Raw genomic sequence first — 10,802 nt, 5'->3', positions numbered from 1 at the left:
TGTTTTTCCTTTTTATTTTTTTATTTCTCTCTCTCCACTACAGGGATCAAGCTGGTTTGTATAGGTTACAGAATGGCTTTTGTAGGTGATGCTTATGATCAGGTGATGTTCTCTGGATGAGTTTGTGTTCCCCACTTGCTAACTGCTTGCAGGCAGCTGTGTAGTTCTTCTAATAGCCAATGTCATAGCAACCCACTACTATAAATGACTACATCATGTGGGCATTGTTCCCTTACCTTTCCTGTATGGAAGACATCCTTCCTGTGTGTGGGCAATGGTGTTACAGACACCAGGTAGCAATTCTTTTTACAACAGGACTTGTGGACACAGGCCAACTACATGTTTGTATAAGGCTCTAGACCTAGGGACAGTGTGTGAGCATTGATGTTATATGCATTGAATACTGCTAGTTTTACATGGTCTGTGTGTACATGCTAGTTTTGCATGGAATGCAGTTTGTCTGCATACTCTCAACTGTGGGCCTATCCACATGATGGCCAGAGGATTGGCTGTTATGTTTTGGCTGTTCTCCACACAGGTCTTGTCCCTGACATATCAGTGGCATTCTCTCCGTTGATTGCTACCAGTACAAGGCAACATCCATTTGTGTTTCTGACTTCACATTCCTGAGTAAGGGTATGTTGAAACAATCATGTAACACCAGCAACTTTCACAGTGTATAACAGCAGTATTTCAAATATGGCCCTGTGTTTCAGCCTCTGTCCTCCACCTATATCCCAGGCTTGGTCCAGATGTCATGCAGCAAGAGGTTGATAGGTAATTGTCTATCATGATTTAGTGCTGACATTCCTGCTATCATTCCAGTGATGTTGTGGACTCCCACACAAATTGTGGGGTAGAGTCCATAGATATGAAGGCTACAGCTGGACAAAACATGTGTGAGCCTGTACAGTCTGGAGGTCCATGTATGGAGAACACTGTTATATGCCCTTGAAAGACATTTTATGGGGGAGGGGTATTAAATGTTTTTAACCTAGGCTGTTACAACATGTGAGGGATATCAGTAATAAGAAACATTAGGGTATATGGCTGTACATTTTCATACATGTCACCATGGGAACAGTGGTGGGCTAGAGCTTACTGTCTTACACCCAGTTCTGTTTGTCAGTGTGATAGTGACATTTTAAGTTAAGCATTGTTCTGTAACAGATACATTTACATTGTGACAACTGATACTTTTCCCCCAGGAGTTGAGTACAGAGTGTAATTGGAGTCTGTTGAACTACATCTGTAATTAAGTGTTGATTGATCCTTATCTTCAATGCAAGTATGTTTTTTACTGTTGCACTATTTGAAGGCTTTAGCCTAGACAGCAAAATATGTTGTTTTGCAGATTACTGTATCATATGTTTTCTTTGTGAGTTGCACTAATCAGTTATTATGTATTTCAAACATCTAAATGTTATATGAAATGGCATAAACAACTGAAATAGTACACAAATAAACATTTCTATGTATGCAAACTGTGTGTGGTGTCATGTCCTTTGCATTGTGTATGGGTATATGTTTCATGCAATAATTCTTATTTGTTGAAAATTGTATATACATATATATATATATATATATATATGTGTGTGTGTGTGTGTGTGTGTGTGTGTGTGTGTGTGTGTGTGTGTGTGTGTGTGTGTGTGTGTGTGTGTGTGTATATATATGTATGTGTGTGTGTATATATATATATATATATATATATATATATATATATATATATATATATATATATATATATATATATTTATATATATGTATATTTGTATGAGTGTATATGTATCATTAGAATGTTTAGTGCTTCCACATTGTACATTCTTTTTGGCGGACTGACTGTCCTGCATGATATGTTAGAGAAATCATCCCAATATCATAGAGCTGAGATGGCTTACTGGTAAGTTGTTTTGGCTATGTTGTGTAGGGTCCTGGGTTCATGACTTGCAAGTGCTGGCTGTTTTGTTGCAAGGCAGATCAATTCAGCTGTGGAGGAAGGGATAATGGCAATAATTACAAAATATCTCTATTTTGGGCCCCTTCACCCTCATTTACAGTGCCTTTGGTCAGATGTTTTGCAGTGAGAGGTTCAGAGTGTGGATCCGATGTCCAATGACACGTATGTCTACATATATATATATATATATATATATATATATATATATATATATATATATATATGTAAATACATTTTCCCTACTGTTGAATGACTATGCTGCATGATATGCTTGAGAAAACATCACTTTTATCTACAGCTCAAATGGCTTATGGGTAACTTGGTGCGCAGGGTCTTGGGTTCGACACTTGCCACGGCTGATTATTTTGTTGCTGGGCAGAACAAGGGTTGTGGGATACAGAGTGATTAAGGCACTTTTAAGCAGTTGTAAGCGGGTTTGTGTGGGTTTGTGTGGCGGTAAGCAATGCTAACTTCCGGCTAAATATGCTTACAGCCAGTTAGCCTGAAAGTGCTTAATCTGTGTAGGCACTGCTTAGCATTGCGCAAACAGGCTTAAACCTGCTTACTACTACTTAAATGTGCTTACTCCTGCTTACTTCTGCGCTATTTTTTTTTAAAAGAAAAAAAAAGGAGTGGTAGGAAAGTGGTGAAAAAAGGGGCACAAAGAGGGAAAGACAGTAGAGAAAGTAGCTAGGGATGTGCAGAATGGGTGTAGTTAAGGTCCATAGCTGTCCATTTCTTCTACAGCAACAGCTGTGCATATATACTGAATTTGGAGGTATATTTGGACACTCAAATCCCTAAGAGAGGGGTGAGGACAACAATAATGTGTTGTGAAGCCAATTAGACCAGATTACATGTGTCCAGTGGATATGTGTGCAAAATGGACAGCTATGTATGGGGCGAAATTTGTTTTGGGAACAGATTGCCCCCCCCCCCTTTTTTTTTTAAGGTGAGAGTGGGATGTTCAGGAAAGATAGTAGGTATATTTGGGGAGGTAGATTGGGTAGAAAGACAGTCAAGACAGACAAGTCAGCATACAGGGGTGGTATATGACACATTGGGGTAAACACCTTGGACGACGAGGGGTGTTTGGAAATCGGAAGCACATGAGTCCTCAAATGGAAACAGTGAGACTGAGGTCCCCACCCATAGACAGTCTCCACTGCACCTTCATTGCCCTGAAGGTGGCTGCACTGAAAGCTGAGCAGGAGGGGCAGGCTGACCCTCTAAATGCACCATGTGGCCTTCAAGTTGGCATAGCAGATCTCCAAACTCCCTTCAGAGCTCACTACACACCAATCCCCGGACCTGACTTCGGGTGACAGGATCTTGTCTGTGCCCACTCCCAGGGTGGATGAGCCCCATCCCCTGAGGCAGTTCCACCCAAAGGTGGTGCAAGACCAGCAAACGAGGAGGTCCCAGGGTGGGTCCCAGACATGCTGGGTCCCAGTGCCATGGCCAAATGAGGTGGGAGAGGTTGGTTCGCTGGGACCAGCCTTCCAAAACATGCTATGGTGTTTCAGTTTTAGAACATATGTGGGTTAGTAATAGTCAAAACAATCCAGGATTAGTTATAACACCATGCATAGATATTCCCATTAACCCAAAACACTAGATTTGGAACAGTTGCATAACAAACAGAACACATGCATATATGGAACCACAGTGGCCATTACAATGACATGCAGGTTACATTGATAGCAACAGGCCACCAATGATAGTATTTCAACATGGAACATTAATAGAAATGCATTTCAATATTTGTTGAACAATAGGACATATGTCCCAGTGGTAGGTTTGGTGTAACATACCCATTGATTTGTGTGTTTAGATTATTGTTGCAGATATGGTGGGGGGATGTCAGTTAACAATTTACATATCCTTGCAGTACTGACAACTTTAATGATCATTGCTCTAACCATTACTCTACAGGTATTATTACATTACCCTATGGCCTTGGTTTGGGCAGTGGGATGCTTCTACACAGTGTATACTTCAACAGTCTTATAGCTAAATTCTACATCTCTTACCTGGTAGACCTGTGGAGGGAATGTTTGTTAACACTACCTGACTGTTTCTATACATATTCCCAGATTCTGAGTTAATATTATGCACATACCTCTCAATCTCTTAATGCACACACTCTGAGCAAAGCTTGACAACATGGGGGTACAAATATGGACATATTTTGAATATTGCTGTCATAAACTTGGAGAGTTGCTAGAGTAACAGGATTTATATTAATATACATTTTCTCAAGGTTTTGAGATCTGAAAATCAAATGTATGTCATTATTTAGTGACTACAATTCTGAGATCATCCCACTGATTTGCTAGGGGGACAGAGGAACAGGCAGAAAATATGAGCCAATTATCTGGACATTCTGCAAATATATGTACAGTTGGGAGGTATGATTATGCATACAGATTACTACCACTCCCAGGATTTGAACGATGACTGTGTCTGCTAAAAATACAACAATTTAAGTTTCATCAGAGTGTGTTATTTGGATATTGCTGTCTATTCCTTCAGTGTTTTCTGTCCAAGTCACTCTTGGTTGTACAATCTGACCTTGTAATTACAACAGTCTTATACAGACATTCCTAGACATAGTTTTATGTAGCACAGTGTGAGAAACAGTGGTTGACACAACAGTGCTATTCTGATATCAGATGTTGGTGAATGCTACATGTCAGGCCATACAATGCCATAGTAAGCAGTGCCAATCTAGGATTTAAATCTTTATTGCCAGGCAGTTGCAATTTTCTTATCTGACAGATCTGTGGGGGGAATGTTTGTTAACACTACCTGTTTCTACACATATTCCCAGATTCCTAGTTAATATTATGCACATACCTCTCATCTCTTAATGCACACACACTCTGGACAAAGCTTGACAAAATGGGGGTACAAATAGGGACATATTTTTAATATTGCTCTCATAAACTTGGAGAGTTGCTGGAGTGACAGGATTTATTTTAATATACATTTTCTGAAGGTTTTGAGGTCTGAAAATCAAATGTATGTCCTTATTCAATGACTACAATTCTGAGATCATCCCACTGATTTGCCAGAGGCACAGTGGGAGTAACAGTGGTTAACACATTACTATTCAGATAATGAAACACTAAATGCCATACAATACCAGAGTAAACACAACCAGTCCAGGATTTAGAACTTTATTGCCAGGCAGTTACAGTTTTATTTAAATATGACCTATATGGGACTATTACTGTCATATTGTCTGGTTTATTCAGTACAATCCATACACAGTTTTTATACTGCCAGGTGACTTTCTACTACTTTATATTTATTTGGTATGACTACTACAAGCAGGATTCTTACTCTCAGTCTTTGCAACCTACTAGCATGGGCTTCCTGATTCACAGCCCGCTCAACTGCAGCTGTAAGTGAAATAGAGAAATATTTAGGCATAGCTATCCATCACATACACAGGCTGGACATCAGTAAACAGTTAATGGTATGACTACGTACTGCTTGGACATCACCCCTCTACCTTGCTTCTTGGACCCACTCATCCAAGCACTCCCTCTTCCTCTGCTTCAAGTTAGCATAGTGGTGCCAGACCTGCTCACCAGTCCGAGGGAGACGAGTGGCACTGGTGAGATCATGGGCGAGATGATCCCATGCTTCTACTTTATATTGGGAGTCCTGGTACTGGCCCTGCAGCAGTCATTCATCATGGTTTTGTACCAGGAGTCCTACCATGACCTTGGACTCCTGTATGCCCCAACGCTGCACCTGGAAGCCCATGCCTTCACTAACTCCTGCCACACTGCCTACAGTGGGAAGCTGCAACCAGTTATGAGCTATATTCCTGCCTGTGGGGTTTAAATATGCCAATTTCCCACCCTTTGCCATGATTGGATGGTTTTGAATATGCTGAGGTAAGCTAAGCTATGGACAAATCTGCTTAGCTAAGTTGACAGTGCTTAAAAGGGCAGGTTCAGCATTGCTTACCAATGGGCAAATCCACTTAGCTGGGCTATTCATTGCTTAGTATTCATATGTACACAATGCTTACACCCAGTCAGCAAAGCTGTGCAATGCTTAGCATTGCTTATTTTTTATTTTATAAACTATCTGCTGTATGGGAGTGATTCATCATTCATTACATATTATAATTTTGCTTACTATCCCTGACACCCCAAATTGTGCTTTCATTACATTTATTCATGTGTGGCTATACTGTATGGGGCACTTGTGTTTATATGGGGGTTTCACATTTTTATTAAACTAAAACCTCACATCTTGACCTACTACAGTACTCTGGTTAACAAATAGTTGTTATTTAGTAGCTAATTATTAAAAAGAAGTTTATGTACTGGTTTCACATGTAAAATGCAAATTGGTTACAGTGGGAATCAAACAAGGAATGGCTGCTTGCAAAGCATACAGTCTAGTCACTACACTATTGCTTATGCTGGATGTCTCTTGCTATTTAACTTCTTGTACTGTTTAAGCTGGACTAAGTGTAGCTAAGCAACAGGCACACCCGCAGAGCTATGCTTAAACTTTATTGCATGTTTAAAAAAAAAATTATTAGTTGTGTTTTTTATTTGTACCCTTCAGAATATCCATACTAATTCTGAACCTGTTTTTCTATCAGCTTTCTGCTTTGTGGGATGATTGTCCCTTTTGGCTTTGTCCACATTCCTTACTCTGACGGGTTGGAAGGTGTGTATGTGCTTATGCTAAATGTGTTATTCTAACAAAACTTTTGTCTTGGTAGGGACAATTGTCCCTTATGGCTTTGACCAGATTTGTTATCCTGATGGGTTGGGGTGTTATGAGCAGTCTCGCTCTTCTTAAATTGCCAAAAGGCAATTCTGGAGTGTCGGGGGCATGTATATTGTGAGAGCTCTGGTCTCAGATGCACCCCCTGCACTCGTACATGGAACCATGTTCATTTTACAGCACGGCAGTGCGCCTTCATACATATGCATGGCACACTGCCGTGCTGAACAGGAATGGTCCCTGCCATGCAGGAATAACTTATTCCTGCACAGCTGCTTGCTGAATCTGGGGGATTGTCATCATGTACAAAGTCACATATGTCTAAATTTGATTCCACAATATCCAATAGAATAAATTGGTTTCTTGTAGACACATTCACATTTGTCTAAGTTGTATTATATTATCTCTATTTTCTTCACCAATATAAAAAAATAATAGGAACAAAAAAGAAAGTGCAGGGCCTTTTTGCACTGGTCCTTCTCAGCATCTGGCTATTAAAGTCTTTCATTCAAAGCAAATAACTGCATTTTGCCAAAAACATGCAGCACCTTTTGAGAACACACAACTTTATCTGCATGTTCTAGGTTTTTTCCATCTGAGTCTATTCTTCCTTCTCTTCCTTCACAGTTGTTTCTTGCCATACCCCTGACTATATCATCTATCACAAATGGATACAGATGAACACTGCCATGCAGGTCCCCACATTATTCCTAATTTAGTCAATTCACTGACTCATTTAACTGTCACAGTACGGAGTCCTTCCTGCCAAATACATCCTCTCAGCCTTCCCTGCTAGACTGCATGTTTGCACTCCCTCAACTGTCACTGCCACAAATGACCCTACTAGAGTGTGTATTTGCACTCCCTGAACTGTCACAACCACAAATGATAGACACTTTTCCTTACCACTGGAGTCTTTTTCATTACCTAAATACTTTTTTTCTTGGGAAAAATGCATCTTTGCTAGTCTTACTCAGAGCTAGCCTAGTTGTGCCAAGTCCTGGAGCTTATTTACACCATCTGTATCCTATGGTATGTATTGTATTGACATCCATTTTAAAATCGGTGTTGGTTCAGTGAAAGTTATCAGTTTATGACTGCATCATCTCAGAGCCCTGTGTTGGAAAGGACCATCAGAAAAGCAGTTGGAACTCAAGAACCCCTTAAGTGAAGGGTGGGGATGAGTTGGTGACATTCTGCTTGTTGTTAAGGAGTTAGCTGCACTGTGCAGATGTAAAGTTACAAAAGACATACGAAGAACATTAGAAATTACATATTCACCTTATGTATGATACTTAATCTATGACGTTTAGGGTGGCTAAAGAAAAGAGGACATTTTTTCAGACCATCTTGGAGTTACTTTTATCTGTACAACTTAGATTCTGAGTTCAAGAAAAATAAATATATCTCGGTGGAACCAAACGATAAGATGTCTTGTCAGAAATAGACCATAACATCAACATCTTGACAGATAAGTTAGGATAGTAGTGGTGATGGTGGGGCAACAAAAATGTTAAGCATGGCTGTGTTGACTTAAAAGTAACAATCATAGGTATAAAGCTCTTTAACAAAATATTGAAATCCAGTCATTCCTTTAGATGATCATTATTTAAGGTCCTACTCAAACCATTAGAAACCTTTTATCTCAGTGAAATAGGGGATGTGATGGGGGATAGCATCATAACACCCTTATAAGTCTTTTTCAGTCTAGATATCATAATTTTGTTCTCCTGTTGTCCAAAATAATGCACAGATGTAATATAACCTGGCTTATTTTAATTCTATATTGGCATGCTGTAAACCGTTCATAAAATTTAGAGTTGAACAATGTATACTGATATACATATATTATCTTTTAATGCTTTAGACAGGCTTTATAGCATATATTTTCTGTTTTGGTTACAAAGGAAAATAGTTTTAAAAAATGCTTTAAGTGTAATCCTCATCAATTGATTTTAGTGGTTTACATTGCACAACCATTGAGAAAACAAAAAAAGCCCCAAAACTTTGTATCACTATCCGTGCACTAATAAAAATCATACTAACAGTGATTCTCAATGAAAAACTCCAATGAATGAGATACAGCTTGAGGAAACATATTCAGCAAATTGCTTGCTCGGCTTTTTGACAGTTGACCCAGTACAGGGTAACTGCTATGATTGTAAGTCAACTGTAAACATAAGAAAGGCATGTATAAGCAAGCCATTTGTTGTTTTAACTCTTTTTGCCTTATTTTTTTCACATTTTATCCAACAATGCTAAAAAACAATTCACTTAAGATGTACAGTCATTCTGACATCTGCACTACTACTCTCACAAATTTAATTGCGTTATGCCCCACTGGACTAGTGGTGCAAATTTTCACTTGTTTCTTTAATTTTTGGATCATGATGAAGACCCCATGGCCACACATGTCACTAAAGTTGAAGCGAATCTTTCAGAAAATCATAAGTCCTGGATTCAATGTTTTGAACTTTATCTCTCTGTGAATGTCCTTATAAAAAAAAAAACAGAATGACTTCAAAGTACCATGTTTATTCATATCACAGGAGAGGAGGCCTTTAACATATGTAACATGTTTTAAACAAGAGAAAAAAGAAACCTTATAGTACAGAAACGTATGAGACAAACAAACATTTACTGTATGTAAGACATCTTTTTAAACTAATCAATAGACTTAGGAGACTACAAATTTGTTGAATTGTGTGACTCAATGATAAGAGACAGAATAGTCTGTAACACCAAAAAATGATCATTCAAGGGTCAAATATTAAAAGTAACTGGCTTAACATTAGAAAGCAAAGTGTGTCATGAAAGCAGATTGTCATGTGTACAACTTGCAAGTATAACACGGGTTAAAACTGTATAAATTTGAAACTGCATAAAAAATAATGTGAACATGAAGCCTAGACAGTTTAAAAAAATAAAAATACAAATGTTAATATAGGTGATCATGTGGTAACCAAGATGCTGTCTGGAATCAAATAAATAAGCAGAAACCATGCTTTGTATAAACACCCTGGCTACAGGCACAAAAAAGCATGCTTCAAAGCCAAAACTCCAATATGCCGAGTAGATGGAAGCAATAATCATTTCACCAGAATATGTCTGAAACAGAAAAAGAGCAGCAACACAATTTGTTATAAAAACAAACAAGAAATCAAAATCTGAAACGTTTTTATTAAAACTGAAATGGGTTCACTGAACACAGAGTTGGTCAGGAGTGACTGGGTGAGTGGCATTAAAGCTGTGAATGAGAATAATATAGAATTTTGGGAAGAAAAGCTATGGATGAATGCCAAATTTTTTATGTTTAAATTGGACATGGTTGTCCAGAACACAGCATAACGGCCAAGCCTACAAATGGACTGGTGTTTCTAAATTGCAAACTGAGCAGGCCTAAATGCCTGGTACTCTCTTATTCTTGGTATAGGTCATAGTCATTGGATTAAGTCTGGTTTCATTATGTGTGTAACAATACAGGCTTTTGTTTCAGGTTGCCATATTATAACAGCTTAATAACCAAATATATTGTGCAGAGATGCTTGTATGACATACTGCCTGGTAAACGTTATGCCACCCAAATAAAAAAAGAGGGAACTTTGGCACATATGTAGTCAAACTGTGCAGCTGTTGATACTGGCAGCTTATAGAAGCTGGCAGTGACTCAGTGCTGTAAGAATGTGTATAAAAAATGTAAAATATTTGAGGCAGCACCCGGCTTGAATGTCTGAGCAGTGTTAAAGCTAATTTAGTATAGGGTCAATTAAAAGATATAAGTAAAGAACATAACTCAAAGAAATGTATGTATTTGGAATTCTACTGTCAAACAACCCACTTCAGTTAAAAAATGCAGATAATGTGTATTTAATTACTACTTCATTACAAGTATAGATAAACAAATTAAAGAACACTGAGTCAAGGAAAAAGAATGAAAGTAATATTTTGAAGGACTATATCAATTTGCCTGAAGGCTTGGGATATTCATGAGCATGACACTACTTAAAGCAGGGGTGTCCAACCTTTTCAGTTGCAAGGACCGCATTGAGTCAACAGAAATGGTCTGAGGGCAAGTAAGGACCAA

This window comes from Protopterus annectens, chromosome 2.part1 (genome assembly GCF_019279795.1).
Source record: "Protopterus annectens isolate FY-2018-M chromosome 2.part1, PAN1.0, whole genome shotgun sequence".
NCBI lineage: Eukaryota > Metazoa > Chordata > Ceratodontiformes > Protopteridae > Protopterus > Protopterus annectens.
Note: the sequence above shows the minus strand (reverse complement) of the source record.